Below are 17,240 nucleotides of genomic sequence, written 5' to 3'. Positions count from 1 at the left end.
AATAATAAAACTGCCCATTCTGGCCTATGGGGAACAGGTAGCCTTGCAATAGTGAAAAACAAAATTTGGCTGTAATTCACTATTAGGGCATGCCACACACACCAGGGCATGTCTTACCTTATCCTTACAATGTACCCTGCCCTTGGCCCTACCAGAGGGGCATCTGATATGAAGAAAAGGGAAGGTTTAGGACTGGCAAGTAGGTGCACTTGCCAAGTCGACATGGCAGTCACAGACTGCACACAGGCCCTACAATGGCAGGCCTGAGACACACTTTACAAGCTGCTTCTGTGGGTGGCACAACCAGTGCCGCAGGCCCACCAGCAGCATTTTACTTACAAGCCCTGGGCACACATGGTGCACTGTACTAGGGTCTGACAAGTAAATCAACCCAATCATGGAGTAACTAATCAATACCTCAATGAAACATAGGGAGCACTTGCATTGTGGCACTGAATAGCAGTGGCACAGTGCCCAAAGCATCTAACCAGCAAAAGAGATCAAAAACAGAAGAGGCAATCAGTAAAAAATGGAAGGGAGACTCACGTCAATGATACCCGGTCTAACACATAGGAATAGTGAGGAGATTAGGATGAATACTTTACCATAGAGTTTAAAGCGCTTGTGCATCTACATACTCATAAATATTTAGAAATCCGGTAGTGCTTCCTATAGCTGCTACGGAGATGGGAATCTGTACTATGATAGCACCTTAAGTCCACCTGTCACACTGCATGACAGTTTTCCCTGCACATACAATCACTAATACTTCTTTGAACTCAAGTGTGTTAAAAAAACATGTATTAGTGTGCTATCACGTTTGGAACATTGCTTACTAGAACAAGCAATAATTAGCAGCACTTTCGCCATGACTTTCTTACTGTCACAGAAGAATATTAGACAAAGCTGAAAGATGGGTTTGCAGGTATTTTAAAACACAGCGACCCTTACCAAAGATCTCACAATACAAAATCATTTGTAACAGACAGAAATAATTTTAACTCTTAAACCGATTCGGGCCGGTTCCCACTTTTGCATGTGGAGGAGATTAACTTTCCATAGCACCAAGTGTAGGGCACTGGGCCGGACTGATAACCAACAACAGCCCTGGCAATTTTGTCAGACCAGCCCCCCAGGAGGAGGGGAGGGGGGTGCAAGTGTGAAGCACTTCTGGTTTTGTTACTGGGGGCCGATAATGCAGCACCACTGCAAAACCGTCCCCAGTAACAAAACCGGCCCCCACCCTTCCAGCCTTCCTGGGAAACACCTGATGCCCGCTATGGCCAGTCCGGCCCGGGGCACTTGCTGTGTGTCAATGGTAGTGCCTGTAAGGTGCAGTTTGTATAGCATCGAAACTCCACCCACCTCTGAACCATAAACAGCACCCTCACAACCTTTGCGCCTGGAACCCAATCACTACTGAAGACACCATCCGCCTGATGAACTCCATCCACTCAGGATCACCAACCGACCCATGTCCCCACCACATTTTCAACAAAGCAGACTCCATCATCGCACCCCATCTCCGCGATGTCATCAACTGTACCTTCAAATCCGCTACCTTCCCAGAAATCTGGAAACATGCCGAACTCAGCGCCCTTCTGAAGAAACCCACAGCAGACCCCTCTGAACTTAAGAACTACCGCCCCATCTCACTCCTCCCATTCCCTGCCAAAGTCATTGAGAAAGCCGTCAATAGTCAGCTCGCTGTCTTCCTTGAATCCAACAAGTCCCTCGACCCCTCACAGTCCGGCTTCCGAGCCAAACACAGCACCGAAACCGCCCTCATCACAGCTACAGACGACATCCGAACGCTACTGGACAACGGAGAAACAGTTGCCCTCATCCTACTTGACCTCTCCACCGCCTTCGACACAGTCTGTCATAGCACCCTCATACAACGCCTCAGCAACGCCGGAATACAAGGAAAAGCCCTGGACTGGATCATCTCGTTCCTCGCCGGGAGAACCCAGAGAGTCCGCCTCCCCCCTTTCAAATCAGAGGCCACCAAAGTCATCTGCGGCGTACCACAAGGATCATCACTCAGTCCCACCCTCTTCAACGTTTACATGAGTCCCCTCGCATCCATCGCGCGACAACACAACCTCAACATCATCTCCTACGCAGACGACACCCAGCTGATCCTCTCCCTCACCAAAGACCCAAACACCGCCAAAACCAATCTACATGATGGAATCAAAGAAGTAGCCAATTGGATGAAGAACAGCCGTTTAAAACTAAACTCGGACAAAACGGAAATCCTCATCTTAGGATCATCCCCCTCTGCCTGGGACGACTCATGGTGGCCACCGGCCCTGGGTACAGCTGCCATACCTACAGATCACGCACGGAACCTGGGCTTTATCCTAGACTCCTCCCTCTTGATGACCAGACAAGTCAACGCCGTCTCATCTTCATGCTTCAACATCCTTCGCATGCTCAAAAAAATCTTTCGTTGGATCCCCACCGAAACAAGAAAGACAGTCACCCACGCACTGGTCACTAGCCGACTGGATTATGGAAGTGCCCTCTACGCCGGAACCACAGCCAAACTACAGAAAAAACTCCAACGCATCCAAAACGCCTCAGCCAGATTCATATTGGACATCCCCCGTCAAGCTCACATTTCCGGTCACCTGAAAGACCTCCACTGGCTCCCCGTCAACAAGAGAATAACGTTCCGTCTCCTTACCCACGCACACAAGGGCCTCTACGACCTAGGTCCCGAATGCCTCAACAAACGACTGTCCTTCTACACACCCACCCGCCAACTACGATCATCCAATCAAGCCCTCGCCGCAATTCCCCGCATCCATAGATCCACCATGGGAGGAAGATCCTTCTCCTACTTAGCGGCTAAAACCTGGAATTCTCTCCCCACTCTCCTCCGCCTTACACAGAACCACCTCTCCTTCAGAAAGCAGCTAAAAACCTGGCTATTCGATAAGTAATGCACACACCCTCCCCCAAGCGCCTTGAGACCCTCTGGGTGAGTAGTGCGCTATACAAATTCCTGAACTTGAACTTGTTTTTGATTCTTTTCTTACCATGTTTCTTTTAAACATAGAAACAAGCCGCCTGCTGTTTATTTTACATTGAAAAATATGCTTACCAAGGCAACATCCTGGTGCATGCAGGAAACACTCAGATTTTACTAGTACATCCTTTGTTGGACATTTAGTGGTAATTTTTTGTGGCCACTCTTTGCCATGTTCTGTAATGATTTCTGGAATAAGTTCGTACTTCATTGATGGGGCGTGGCTTGGTGCGTCAAAATGGCTATTGCACTCGAAAAGTACTCCGGACCCCTCCATCATCTGCTCTCATTCTCAAGGTACTGGGAACTCCTGCTTCTATCCCCTGGACCTGATACTACTTGTGATCCAGCTCAGTGTGTGGAAGGGGTTTGGATGTCACCTGGTGCCTGTGCGGCAGACATGCTCCCGGTAGCTGCACCTTCAAACATGTTGGCACCTGCATGGCTGGCTCTGACCTAATGTTCAGCAGTTGAGGAAGGCCTGCCAGTTCTGCTGCCAAGGCCCATAGCGGTGGGCTGGGGTGTTTTGGGGGCGCCGCCACAAGTGTATCCTGCTGTGGCCTCCTGCTGCGCGGGCACTCCCGCTCTGAACCGCGATGTCTTGTGGTTTGTATTCTGGAATTTCCGGGCCCCAGACAGCGGCGCAGGCCCGGCTCCAGGAATTTTTATTTGGGTGGGCCAAGGGTGCATTTGGGTGGGCCACTTCGGCAGTCGTGGGCAGCATGACTTGCAGATGGAGGGGCAGGGTGCAGGGGGTTCACGCTGGCAGGCTCACGTGGGGGGAGAATTAATTTAATAATATTAATTTTATTTTAAATGTAGCTTACTTTTCCGCCGGCCGGGTCCCATATCTTCTCGGCTCCTGCTTTTCTGCCTCCAGCAGGAACAGGAAGCAGGCAGCCAGGCTCCCTCCCCAAAGCAAATCACAGCGCTGCAAGCAGTGTTGTGATTTGGTCGGGACGCCACCCAGCCAGGGGCTTATGTGGAGGCCATGTTCTCAATGTAGGCTGCATTGCAGCCAATGCAGCCTGGGTGGAGAAGGGCAGAGTGGGCATGACTAGTTTAGGCAGCCCCAGAGGGCCGACCAAACAGTCTTTGTGCACTCATGACCTGACTGCTAATTAAATAAACAAAAAACAGAAAGGGCTTGACAGGGCCGGCTTTAGCACTAGTGCGAAAGTCTTGTTTGGCTCTCCTATCTTCCTTTGTCAGTAGTTTCCTATGACTGTGTTCCCCTCATTTTCTGCATTTCTCTCTCTTACGCTGGTTAAAAGCTCATGTTAAGATGAGTGCTTGTGCCAACTGCTGCCAACGATTCACAGAAATTAAGCACTGTGTGTTGATGTAGTGATAAAAGGACAGTGATGCGCTCAGTGAGGACAAATAAAGGGAGCTACAGACATTGGTGGAACAGATTCAAAAGGCAGAGTGAAGCTGAAAGAGGCAGAAAAGGAAAGGTGCAAACAATTTGAGCTGTTACATAGTGCATTCCACTAAATTTTCTGCCATTCTGTAGCACTCTACTCAACAGGTGTTTTTAATTCAATGATCCATTTTTCTCAGAAAGAGGAATAGTTGGGTCGGAACTATCCAGAATGAAGTCTGTAGGTTATATAAATGCCTACTGGAATTATGAGATTGTGTGGCTGCAGCATTTTTTGCAGATAGATTTGTCGCATTTGCCACTTAATCCATCATCTGCCACAATCTGCAGTTTTAACAAAAAAAGCTTGTTCCCAGCTCAAATGGTACAAAACCGCAAGTGCATGTGTGACTGCGCAGCAGAAGGCCCTTTGCAAAGCTGAACTGGTCACCTTGCTGTTGTTTATTTCTATATTTCAGTGTTAAACTGGTACTAATGATGTGCAACCAATGCCCAGACACCATTAACAATTATAAAATTGAGAAAATATTGAAGTATTGAATTTGCAGCATTACACTGCCTAACTTTACTTTGCTTGTAGTATAATTTACGCAACCCTGATACATAACTTGGCCCTCCAATGCTGCATAAATCCAGTGGCCCTGGTTATATCCATGTACCCCAGCAGGCAGCAGTTAATGACTGTGCTGTCTGAACAAATAAACTATGGCGTAAACATTTTCAGTTTCGCTGGTTTTGGTTGAAAGGGATTTTTTGTTTTTTCCAAGGAAGGAGTGCATGTTCAAACATTTGGTCTCTCAGAAAAACCATAACAGTTTCTGTGGTGGGCCTCCTTTGACTGAGGTAATTTAAAAGCTGCAATGAGGTGGCACTAGGGCCAAGGAAACTCGCTGCCAAGGGCATCTGCTGACAAAGCCTCTAAATTAAGTGCCTCATCTCAAAGAGACAGGTAAGGAGGGGTTGGTTTCTGTTTAAATTCTGAGTTTAAGATGGGAGGTTGGTAGAGCAGTGAGGGTGCCTTGCCTGGCCAGCATGAATTGGAGTAGGGGCAGCCATCCACTGCGAGGAGGGAATGCAGTGCTTGCATTGTGCTGGTGGTTTTTGGTGCTCAGCACCGGCACCTAATTCACAGGGCCAGGACTACACATGTTTTCTTCTCACTAAGCAAGCTCAGCATCACCCTGGTACCAGAAGCTGCCTGTGCCCCAGTATTGGCACTCCAGTGGTTTCATCATCACCCCGATACCAGCTGCTGCATGTGTCTCAGTACTAGCGCCCTGTCTACTAGAAGTTGCCAGGAGCAGGTGGTGGATTCTCGCCAGAGCTGGACCTGTACCAGCGCCTGGCTGTCAACTGGCACCAACTGGCCTGGCAGTATGTAAGTGCCAGCGCCTGGCCCCCTCGTGCTTCCCATGTGTGCCCCTTTCCCTTCCGGCCCCTCCAGCCTGGCACCTAACCCTGCGCTGGCTGGCTGCCTGTTACGCTTTTGTGGGTACTGCTGTAAATGCGGTTTCTCTGTCCTGTGTGTGACACTCCTTCCTGCCCTGGGCAGTCTGTACAGGAGCCAGTTTTACCTTTCCTATGTGAAGCGCCTCTTATCTCCCCCATCCATCTGGACTCAGTGTAAAGAAGTGATTCCTTCCACGTGCATGCTAGGAGAAGATTCCCGATATTCAAGCTATGTGAAGCTACATGTTCCTGCTGTCTTGTCGCTGCAGTCAGTGGCCATGTTTGGCATGATATCATAGCGAAGGTACAGTGAGTGCAAGGACACCCACCCTGGTTTTAACAAGTGTGCCTTCGTATCTTACAGGATTCTCTTGCTGAAGTTCACAAATGTACATTCCAGTTACCTGCCTCTGGTGATAGAATACAAACAGGTGCAAAACAGTTTTGGTAGCGCTTGGGAGCTGAGCGCAAATTATGTGTGCTCACATATTGCCCCTTTTAGCTCTTAGGTGGTAGAGAAAGCACCCATTAAAACATAAAATGCACAACAAAAGGATGCCACAAATACAGTTTCTACATTTTTGCATGTTTTATGCAACTACCTATGTAAAGATAGTTGAATGTACATAGCGGACACAAATGTTATGTGCGCCGAACCTTCTTGCACTGCATGTATTACACCAGTATCAGAGTGAGCCAGCATGTCTCACAGCACCCACTGTTAATCTTCTGCTGACTCCTATGTGGATGGGAGTTGAGTATACATCCGGATATCATTATACACCTTTGTCTGGTTCAAAATAAATATAACTAGCTGGGCGACTGCATGGCATGCCTCCACAGACTGCCCCCCCTTGTTTAGGCATGATGAATGTGTATTGTTTATCATCCTAGTAATGTTATCATGCCCTAATGTCACAGCCCTGGGCTATCACTAAATAATTGTGCCCTGCTCCCTAATCTACTCATCACCTGGCCTGCTTAATACAGCGTGTCTGCTCTCCCCATTAAATAATTGCATCCGGGGGCTGGCATCTTATTGAACTGAGTGAGGTAGGCTGCGAACCACAGGAACAGGACAGATTTTGAATGCTTTCGCATTGTCCATGTAAACAGTGGTTATGACAATGGTACAATTGAGTGGTGCCAGGAATATAGCTGTATCAAAAGTAAGTTGCCTGCAAGGGATTTATTTTACAATCTATTAGACAGCGTTAAGGATCTCTATTGAAAAGGATTTTAGATCCTGGCTGTGAACATCAGTTGCTGTATTATATTCAACTGTCCAATTATTTCAGACAGAACAAAAGTCAAAGTAAAAGGCTACCACACTAGCCAGAAAATAAAGAGAAGCAACACAGGGAGATTATGTATCAAAATTGTTATTATTTTTAAGCAGTTATACGGGTTCTTCATCAGTTGTCAGAATAAAACACAATAAACAATTCTAATGTACAAGGAATACATTGATTTATCCAACAGTACAGTAGAATACGTCCAAACTGTTACATATGGTACAATAACTACTATTAGATTTGAGGTAAGTCACTGAACGCAAGATGTCAGTAGTGGCAGAAGTGGACGTGAAGGTCGACGTTTCGGTCTTAACAAGATAAATCACAAGACCATCATCAAGACGAATTGCTAAATGTGTGCCGATGACCCTTGAAAAAGAGGGCCTGCTTTAACCAACTGTCAAGATTGGGAGGTTTTGTTTGTAGCAGGTTCTCACTGAAAAGCTTTACTGGAATATCAGGGTCGAGATAATTGGTCTTTAAATCACCGTTCTACTCATGAGAGATCTCAGAGGTATTAGTTTGTCTGTTTGTCAGAGTTGAAAGAGATGTGCTTCAGCCGGCAGAGTCACGGAGAGGCAATCAAAGAATTAAGGCAAAGAATATAGCTGGGCCACAACTGGAAGAAGTTGCTGCAGCCTCGTAAGAAATATATTGAGCACCTGGACTTCATTTTTTTTTACAAATTAAGCACTGGGAGGTAGGGAGCAGAACCCTGTTTATTGCCCCCATCACTTCCTGTTCCAAGGGGATTGAAAACTCTGGCCGCCAGTAGCAGCATCTCCCGTGGTGAGGCCTCACTGTCATACCCTAAGGCCAGGGCGGGAGCTCCCATCACATGCTGTGCCTGCTTTGTTTGGCCCATTGTCACTCTATATGTGACAATGGGCTGCAAAAATCTGTGCTGGGCTGTGGTGAGGCTGCAGCAGCCTCTCGATTTCGAATCCGGAGAGCCAGCCCGAACACTGATGGGGGAGAGGGGGTGGGGGGGGAAGGCCCACAACAAGCCTCGGGCCCTAGGCTCGCCTTGCCAATCCGGCGTCCAAGAGTGCGCCAGGCTCATGTTTGGGTGGGCCATGCTCATGTTAGGATGGGCCTGGCCCACAGGGCCCACCCTCTAGAACCGGGCCTGCAGCGGCGCCCAGGCACTGGAGACTCAAACATCTGACCCCTTGTTGAACATTGCCCCCCTGGCAACCCCCCGGCACCCCCCCAGGTGAGCGGTTGCAGCCCTAACCCTGACTTTGTGGCTTGTTCAGTGTGCCTGTGGCCTTGCCTGGACCTTGCTCCTGGGCTGCCAGCCCTCGGTATCTGCTCCTGCCGGTCAAGAGGATATTGCGCTGCGACTACATCTTGTTGCTGAGGCTTGTGATTCGCCTCCCTGCTAAGGAACAGACTTAGCAGGGGGTGATGGGCCCCTGTACCCATGATCATCACTGCCTTTGGAGAAAGGGCTGTTGGAGGGGCCCCCACAATAAAAGGGGACCTGGACAGAAGCCCACTGATTTCCCAGATGGTGGCACCATATTTCCACTCCACTTAGCTCTCCGCAGAGGGGCCCATGAGTGGCAGTCAGATGCCAGTGAATGGTGCCTCCCTGCAGTGTATGCCTGGTGTACCTGGACACGTTGGCAAGGATAAACCCACCCGCCTGGTGACCTCCCTTAACCTCATGGACCAGTTTACCACTGGCCCAGGCCAGAGTGGGAGCGCCAGCGCTGAAAAGATATCCTCAGATCTGCATTGTCGCACTGAAGATGCCAATAACTGGTCTAGGAGTAATAATGTGGATGTAATTGGTGTGCTAGAGGGCAGCAAGCCGCAACATGTTGCAGAATGTCTTGAAAACTGGATCAAATTCTGGATTACCATGGACCAGCTGTCTACCAAGTCTGCTGTGGAGACGGCACATAGGGCACTGACTCATAAAGTGCCGCTGGGAGCGCACCACAGGCCTCTGATCGTCCGCATCCTTCATTTCAGAGATAGGGTTGCAATCCTGACCTCTGCTTTGGTGACGCCAAGGTTCTTCTCTTTCCCGACTTACCAAAGAAATCCAGCAGCAGGGCCATTCCTGTCTAGTGGTCAAGAAGAAGCTCCGGGTGCTGGGCCTTCAGTATCATCTCCTGTTCCCAGCCAGGCTCTGAGTGGTGCACACAAACAAGTCCCACTTCTTCGACATTCCAAAATCCGCTTGGACAAGGCTTTCAGAGGAGCTATCATGGGTACCTTCCAACTACAACCTTTCCGCCCCCAGCCGGACTACTATTAGTTACTGACCTATCACTGAGTCCTGCAATATGATTTTCTAAGCACTTTTAGTTTTAGGACATTGAGATGTCCACTTTTGGATTGAAAAGGGTGTTTTTCCCGATGGCTAACATTTTTCTCGCACTAAGGAGGGGGTCCACCACTCCATTCCCATTTTCAAGCTGTTTTGTGCTTCTGTTTTCGTTTTCAATGTGACAGCTGCTTCTGGGGTGGAAGTATGGGGTGGGGTTATTGTTAGTGGGATGGTGATTCAGTAGTATGTTGTTTTAATTATAAGTTTTGATCTGTTTGTATATTTGCTTGTCTTTTATTGCACTCAGACTCACACATATTCTGTCTTTCAAACAGCATGACTCTGTACTGCGACCCTTTGTCACATACCATGAGCACGCGCTTGGGCTGCTTTGCGTGGCAGAGGGCAACACCTTCATGTATCCTATCCACACACAAGCCCTTCTCTTTAGTTCTGACATCCCTGAAAGTTCAGTCCTGGAACACATGAAACACACTGCAGTCCTAGCTTTAGCACATAAACCCCTTCCTGAGGTCCTGATGCTTCAAGAGACCCACCTTGTGGGTGATCACTTTCACTTCCTGGTGTGTAGAGGCTATGACACGGTTTTCCACTGAGTCTTTACTCGGGATTCCAGGGGGTGGCGATCCTGCTGCACCACTCCTTTTCTATGACTGTCACCCCGTGACATTACTGACCCCCAGGGCTGTGTTATTGTGGCCACCGGCATGGTCCTGGGTCAAACAGTTAACCTGGTGAGCGCATATGCACGTACAGTGAATCTAGCCACTTTCCTCGATGATCTTTCAGAGATCTTTCTCGATCTCCTGCATGGACTGACATTAATAGGTGGTGATTTCAACGCAGTCTCGGTCGTGTCGGGCCCATCTTTCTGACTGGGTGCCGACTCTTGTCCTCTGCGACATGCCAAAGGTATGAAACCTCCGGCAATGTCAATTCACACATACCTCCACAGTCCATTACATTTCTGACTGGGTGCTCACTCTTGACCTCTGTGACATGCAATGGGCATGGAACCCCCTTCAATGTCAATTCACACATACCTCCACAGCGCACCATACTCATTCCTGTGTAGACCTTGTTTTCATGCCCTTGTTTGTCACGCCGTATCACATGCCCAGATTCTCCCCCGCAGTACATTGGACAATGCTCCCCTCCTCCTTCACTACGGCTCCCACAGGAATCGCCCGTGCCCCCTTACGGCAGAGGCCAATCTATATCTTTATTACCTCGCCTCCCAACTTCTGGTAATACATGACTGGATAAACGGGGGCTGGTCGGACCCCGCCTATAAACTGGAGCTGTTGCTTTTGGGGTTTCCCAAATTATAGTTATGCTGTACAGATCCCCAATACCCTGCACCACTCCCCCAGTGACCGGAGTGGTTTTCCTTACCTATAGGGCTGCACTCCGTCACATTCATTGGGATGCCACACTTATGCAGCAAATTCCATCTCTAGTACCTGGCTGTAAGAGGTGGCAGTGCTGCGAGGTTTTGGGAAGTGGGACCTCATCGGTATTTTACAACTAGATGATGTCTGATCATGACCACACATACTATCCTTTCAAGAACTCCAAACAGCCAATGCACTCACCATTTCACAATTCTATAGGTATCTCCAACTGCGATATGCTCTCCTTATTCACATATCTCAATCCTACCCTTTCCCGGAGTTCAGTCTACTGGAAGCCAAGTTTCTATGGGTGCACTGGGCAGGGGGTGGTTCTCCAAAATATATTGTACTGTGATCATCAACACCCCGGGTACCCTGGATCACCTTAGGTCTCACTGGGAGGGCTGGTTGGGTCCCCTTGAGGATGATGATTGGCGGGATGCAATGATGGCACCTAGGACCATCACCATCTCCTCCAGCCTGCGCCTGATTCAGAAATACTATCTATACTGGGCCTACCTCACCCCTACTAGACTGCACCAAGCAGGCTTCCTTTCTAAACCCATCTTCCCCAGCTGCAAGGACACTCCTGACGACTTTTACCACATGGTGTTGTCTTGTCCCGGAATTCAGGAGTTTTGCACCGTGGTGGTGAGGGAATTGACTAGAGTCCTGGACTAGGAAGTCACATTTCACCCCGTTGCTCCTTCTAGGGGTAGTGGAGTGCTCCAGGGGCTGGAGGTCAGATCAAACATTTCTGCTTTCAGCCCTCAGAGTGACCAAACAAGACATCGCTACCGGCTGGAAGAGCCCAGCCCCTCCCACCCTCTCGCAATGGAGACAGGGGTGGACTGGCGTGGAAGAGTGGCCTGTATACGAAGCCCGGATGTCCCCGGAAACATAGACCAGTATGAGGTAAGTGGTTGGGACAATTAGTCTAGGGAACGACTCCTCTCAGCGTGTGTGTTGATGTGTTGCCTCTTAGCCGTAATATCTTATGCCTTTTATGGTCTGTACCGTAACTATCTGCTGTATTCCTTTATGCCGTCATATTTGTGTGTAATGATGTACTCTTGTGAAAAATTCTACAAAATTTGTTTATCAAAAAGAAAGTTCTTACTTCATTATTATTATTGATGTTGGGGATTTGGAGTGCACAGCTTTCCATTGGTGTGGCCCGGTCGTGCTTTTTATGGTCTGGCTTGACAATGCCGCCGTCGTCATGAAATTATCTGAACATCACTAGAGAGAGGCTCTGGCTCAGCACTCATGTTGGAAGGCAGGAGTATATATTTTGATTGACAGACGCTGTGTGCTTCCACAAAAAAGTGTTTGCCCTCCACACCTCTGTGATAATTTTGCTTATTTATCCAGCTGCCTGCAATTTAGCTTTCAGGGACACAAACATGGCATTGTAATGCTATTAAAGGTTCTTAGATAGCCAGATAGTTTATTATGTTTTCTTTAGCAGCAGCACAGATGGGAAGAGGGCAGTCATTAACCTCCATGTGTATTTAGGTCTGGCTTGACAGTGCAACTGTCACCTGACCTTTTAACTTACACCCATATTATTCTACAGTTCTTTGCTTCCACACCAATACGCATCCATTCCCATGCAATTTACCAGTAATGCTTCACTTTAACATACAACATTAATTTAAAGCCAGACCGATTGCCATTGCCAATGCTTGATCACTTAAGTGAAATGCTTCACTTAAAGATATAAACAGTTTTTTTAATTTTGAAAAGATTGTTTCATATTTTACGTTATGTGTGTTGCATGATATATATACCAAATTTCTTCAAGGCTCGGCTTGTGGATGGACTCTTATAGCCAAGCCAGACCCATGGCTCGGCTTGCCCTATCTATTTGCTTGTGCACCTTCTTTCATTTGTGACTCGGGCATGGGGCCATCAGTCAGTTGATAAAATTATTTATAAAAGGTGTGGTCTAGAAACTTGAAGGTAGAGATTAAGAAGGATGTGTGTAGTGAAAATATATTTAAAATAAGTGACCCCATGGCAGTGACTCCAGTCTATTGTGTTGTACGTGAACATAGTCATATGTGTTTTCATGGAGAGCTACCAGGTACATGTGGGACAGCATGGATATAGCTTCAGCGGGGGTGTTTGGCTTGGTTTGTTAAGTCGGACTTGCTAGAAGAGAGGTATCGAACAAAAAGGTTTTGAGATTGAGTCTAAAAACTGATTTCGAAGGACTGCATCGTATATTGAGCAGCAAAGAATTCCACAATTTGGAAGCCAGGTATGAAAAGGTTAACAGGTAAAAGTGCCTACAAGGGATTCAATTATGTGCACTTAGTCAAACAATTCATGCAATGCTATATCAAGGTCCCACCCGGTAACCTGTAGTTAAACAAATTTCAATTCAGTTTACAGGTTCTTCCCAGCAGATCTACAAAAGATACAGATTAAACAGGTGTGAATTCTTCATAAATCAAATGTATATAATATGAATAGGAAGGGTACAAAGGGATTAAAGCAACTCAAAAATGGCTGAGGTTTCAAACAAATCTTGTGCTATTAGTACCTCAGAGTCATTGTTGCAAGTATCTATTCCAAACAACAATGCAGCAACAGGAAGTGAATCTGAACAAAACAAAGAACACTTTCTGAAGAACAATTAAATATTAAGGAAATAGATGAGGTTGTCGACGTTTCGGTCTTGTTGGTGTTTTACCTGTTAACATTTAGCTTTCCCGAACCTCCAAGGGTTGATTTGGTGCCCACTTTTTCTTTAGGTATGAAAATGAGCATCAGCCTCATCTAGCTTTATGTATGTGGGAAAAATGTTGCAGAATTATCATAAGACATGGAGGAGTGCTGGTGGTGACAGAAAGGTTGCAAGATAAGGTGCTGAGGTTGACCTTCAAAGCTCATGTTGTATTAAGAGCATAGCATAATGGAGAATTTCTGGTTGTTGAGTGGATAAAGCAGTGGACAGGTGTATCCGAGAACGTGGTGCTTGTACTTTAGGTGACAAATTGCAGGTGATGTCTCCACCTCCTGTAATACCAAAATAATTAGCTACATTAGTTACACTTTATTGTTAGTTTCCTAAAACCATACCAATGCATTGAGTTCAAACGAGTCTTTAAATAACAAAGGGGACAAAAAAAATAGCTACCCATAAATACAAATACAAATAATGATTCAGAGGAGAAAAAGAAAATTAATACTTTATTAGTCTCGGGATAAGTTTATTTTTCCAAGTTGTAAGCTCTTACCATCATCAGTTTCACAAAGCCAGTTATCAACAGGTCTTCAAAGCCGTGAAAGCAAATGAAGTTTGCATTACAAGAACCCCCAAGTATGAAAATGAAGGTGATTCTTTGAGTTTTTCCCCATTAAGGCACCGAATGAGGTAGTGCTTTTAGTTACAAATGAAATGATTTGTGTCTTTGAATGGTTGATTGTCAACCTGTTAGTTGTGCAATAGATCTCTAGAGGACTTAAAGTATGCTGAAGGCCTACCTTTGTTTGGCCAGTGTTTCCTGCATGTTTCATCACTTGTAGAGGATCATTGTTTATTTTTTAAGGGCATGATGATGTCAGCCAACTAGCGATTATGTGCCCTTGTTTTAGGCCCTACTATACTGCTACCTTCTCTGTAAAGGCTTTTTGTTTCCCAACTTGATCCTCATCCAGGTATTTGTGTACAGAGAACAGACAGCTGTTAGTCATTGTTTTGGAAAGCCCAACGCATTTCTAAAACCATCGAAGCACCCTGCAGATTAGAGATTTGTTTGTGATTTGTCAGATTAAAGCAGTAAATGCAACAATGTTATGTATGGTAGAACAGCCTGGGGAAAAGCCTGTTTGAAACCAGGAATTAAGTTCTGCTTTGATGGCCACGTTGCATTTCCTTGAACAATAAGGTTGCATAATGTTTTACATACTTCCAGTATACTAGATAAGGCTCACTATGATTAAGGACAGTAGGTTAGAATCCCTACACAGGTACAAAATCTACTAGAAGGAATCTGCAACAGATCAGTACTTCATCATCATGAGTGGTCTACATGTTACGTCAATGGTTTGCCTCACAGGTCAGTCGTCCATCAGCAGGACCAAAAGGGAGTCCATCTCTGTGCTATCTGAATATCCTTCGGAGGGGGTAGATTTATTATTCTCACTCCAAATTTAGCAGCAGTAGGGAAAGAGTTGAATTTCTTGGAGTTTCGACTTACTATTCCTACTCCAATCCAAGCAATAGTTGAAAAGGTATTGGACTTCAGAGGGGTTACATTTACTATTCTCACTCCAACGTAAACAAAATCAGGGAAAGTGTTTAACTTTAGAGGGTTTAGATTTACGACTCCCACTTCAAAGTAAGCAAAATCAGGAAAATTGTTGGACTTCTGAAGAGGTACATATACCATTTCATCCTCTAATCATTGAAAATAATATATAAAATACCTAATAATATAAAAATATATAAACATATACAAAATAAAAATGTATACTAAATATATTATAAAAAATAATATGTTGGGGAGGTTTTGAAGCTGTGGTTGGTCAGCAGTACTGTTGGGGGTCTCATAAACCTGACAGACCAAAGATATGAGTATATTTAGGACCAGGACAACAATTGGAGGTCGCCAGTGGTCTCAACTGTAACAACTAGGCTTCCAGTTGCAACGCCTGCCACCAATGACATCGTCAAAACCCCACTTTGTCGGCTGGAGTGGGGGTAGTGTTGGTGGGCTCTATTTTGTAAAAGAGATCAGTTTGCAGGGCGTCAAACTCACCAGTTCATTTTAAATAGGACACCGATACACAGCACTGGCTGTGTTATCTCATAGCTTTATGCATGGGACAGAGTTGCTCCTTGGGGGGCTGTAGTCTACAGGCTTATTTTTCCTATTTGTGAGGGGTCTGTTATGGATTGCAACCCCCAGGACTCCTCTCCTAAGCACGCGACAATGGGTGCCATGACGTATTGCATATTCCGATCAGCTGCAGCCTGAGAAAGAGGTGAATGTTTCAGTGTATGTGGCTCTCTGAAGCTTTGAAGGATACCAGACATTAAGTGCTGTTCGCACTTGGCACTTGAGTTAAAGGTCACCTAGATTGGCTGTCTGGCCTCTAGAGTGTCAGTTCTTATCTGAACACTTTATCCCAGCTGTTAAAGGGGCCCCGATGGAACCTTCGTACGTTTTTGTATAAAACCTAATGAATACCATCAAAGATAATCTGGTGGAAGGAACTCCGATATTTCTCATTGTTGGCCTGTATATAATTATACATATTTAATACATTTTTGATGAACCCTAATTCATGATGGCCCTTTTTTTAAAGAATAAAACAAACTGTTTAGTCCCAGTTATGCTCAATTTAAAATAAGAAATATGGCAAATTGATACTGCTTCATGCATAATTGTATTTGTAATAATAGAGAACCTTCTATTTGTTTCACTTTTTGCCACAGGTTTGCAAATCTTTAATTTGGACTGTAGCAAAAGCTATTCTCCATTCTCTTTTACGCAAGAAGAAAGCCTATCATCATTTTTCACATTAGTGCCAACTGTATGTTTTATAGCTCTAAGGCACTTGTTTAGAGTCGGGCGGGTAATATAGGCAATATGATACTGCTTAATGAAGTTACTCTGTTTGGGCTCAGTGGTCGTACCCCTGTTGTACCCTTTCATGAGCATGTGCTGTAAGCCTGCTTCCTTCAAGTTTTCACATTCATATTTAAATTATTTACCACCAAGGGTGCAGTGAACCCCCTTGCTTTATCAGCTACAGCGGGGGTGGAGTTCTAGTTGTGCCTCTTCTGTCTGCAACTTGCCAGACAAAGGCTCATAAATAACGTGAAAGGGTGGATGGTTGGTTGAGTTAGTGAGAGGACGGATGGATAGGTGTGTGGTGAAAGGGTGGATGGGTGGGTAAAAGGGTGGATGGGCAGATTGATGGATGGATGAATGAGTGAAAGGACGGATGAGAGAAAGAATGGATGGATGAAAGGGTGGATGGATAGTGAAAGAATGGATGTCCAAAAGCAAGGATCGATGATGAGTTAAAGGGTGAATGGATGATGAGAAAGGGTGGATGGGGCGAGTGAAAGTGTGAATAAATGGACAGAATGAAAGGGAGGATGAATGGATGAAAGGGTGGATGAATAAGTGAAAGAATGGATGGATAAAAGGTAGGATGGATGGATGAAAAGGTGAATAGATGGATGAGTGAAAGGGTGGCTGGAGAGATGGATAAGTGAAAAGATGGATGGATGGATGGCTAGTTTTGGCGATGGATGGATAGATAGGTTTGAATATGGATCGGTGGACAGAATGGCGAAAAACTGAATGATAGATGAAAGATTGAATGGGTGACAGAATTTAAAGGTGAAATT

The sequence above is a fragment of the Lissotriton vulgaris genome, chromosome 7 (assembly GCF_964263255.1).
Source record: "Lissotriton vulgaris chromosome 7, aLisVul1.2, whole genome shotgun sequence".
Lineage (NCBI taxonomy): Eukaryota > Metazoa > Chordata > Amphibia > Caudata > Salamandridae > Lissotriton > Lissotriton vulgaris.
Note: the sequence above shows the minus strand (reverse complement) of the source record.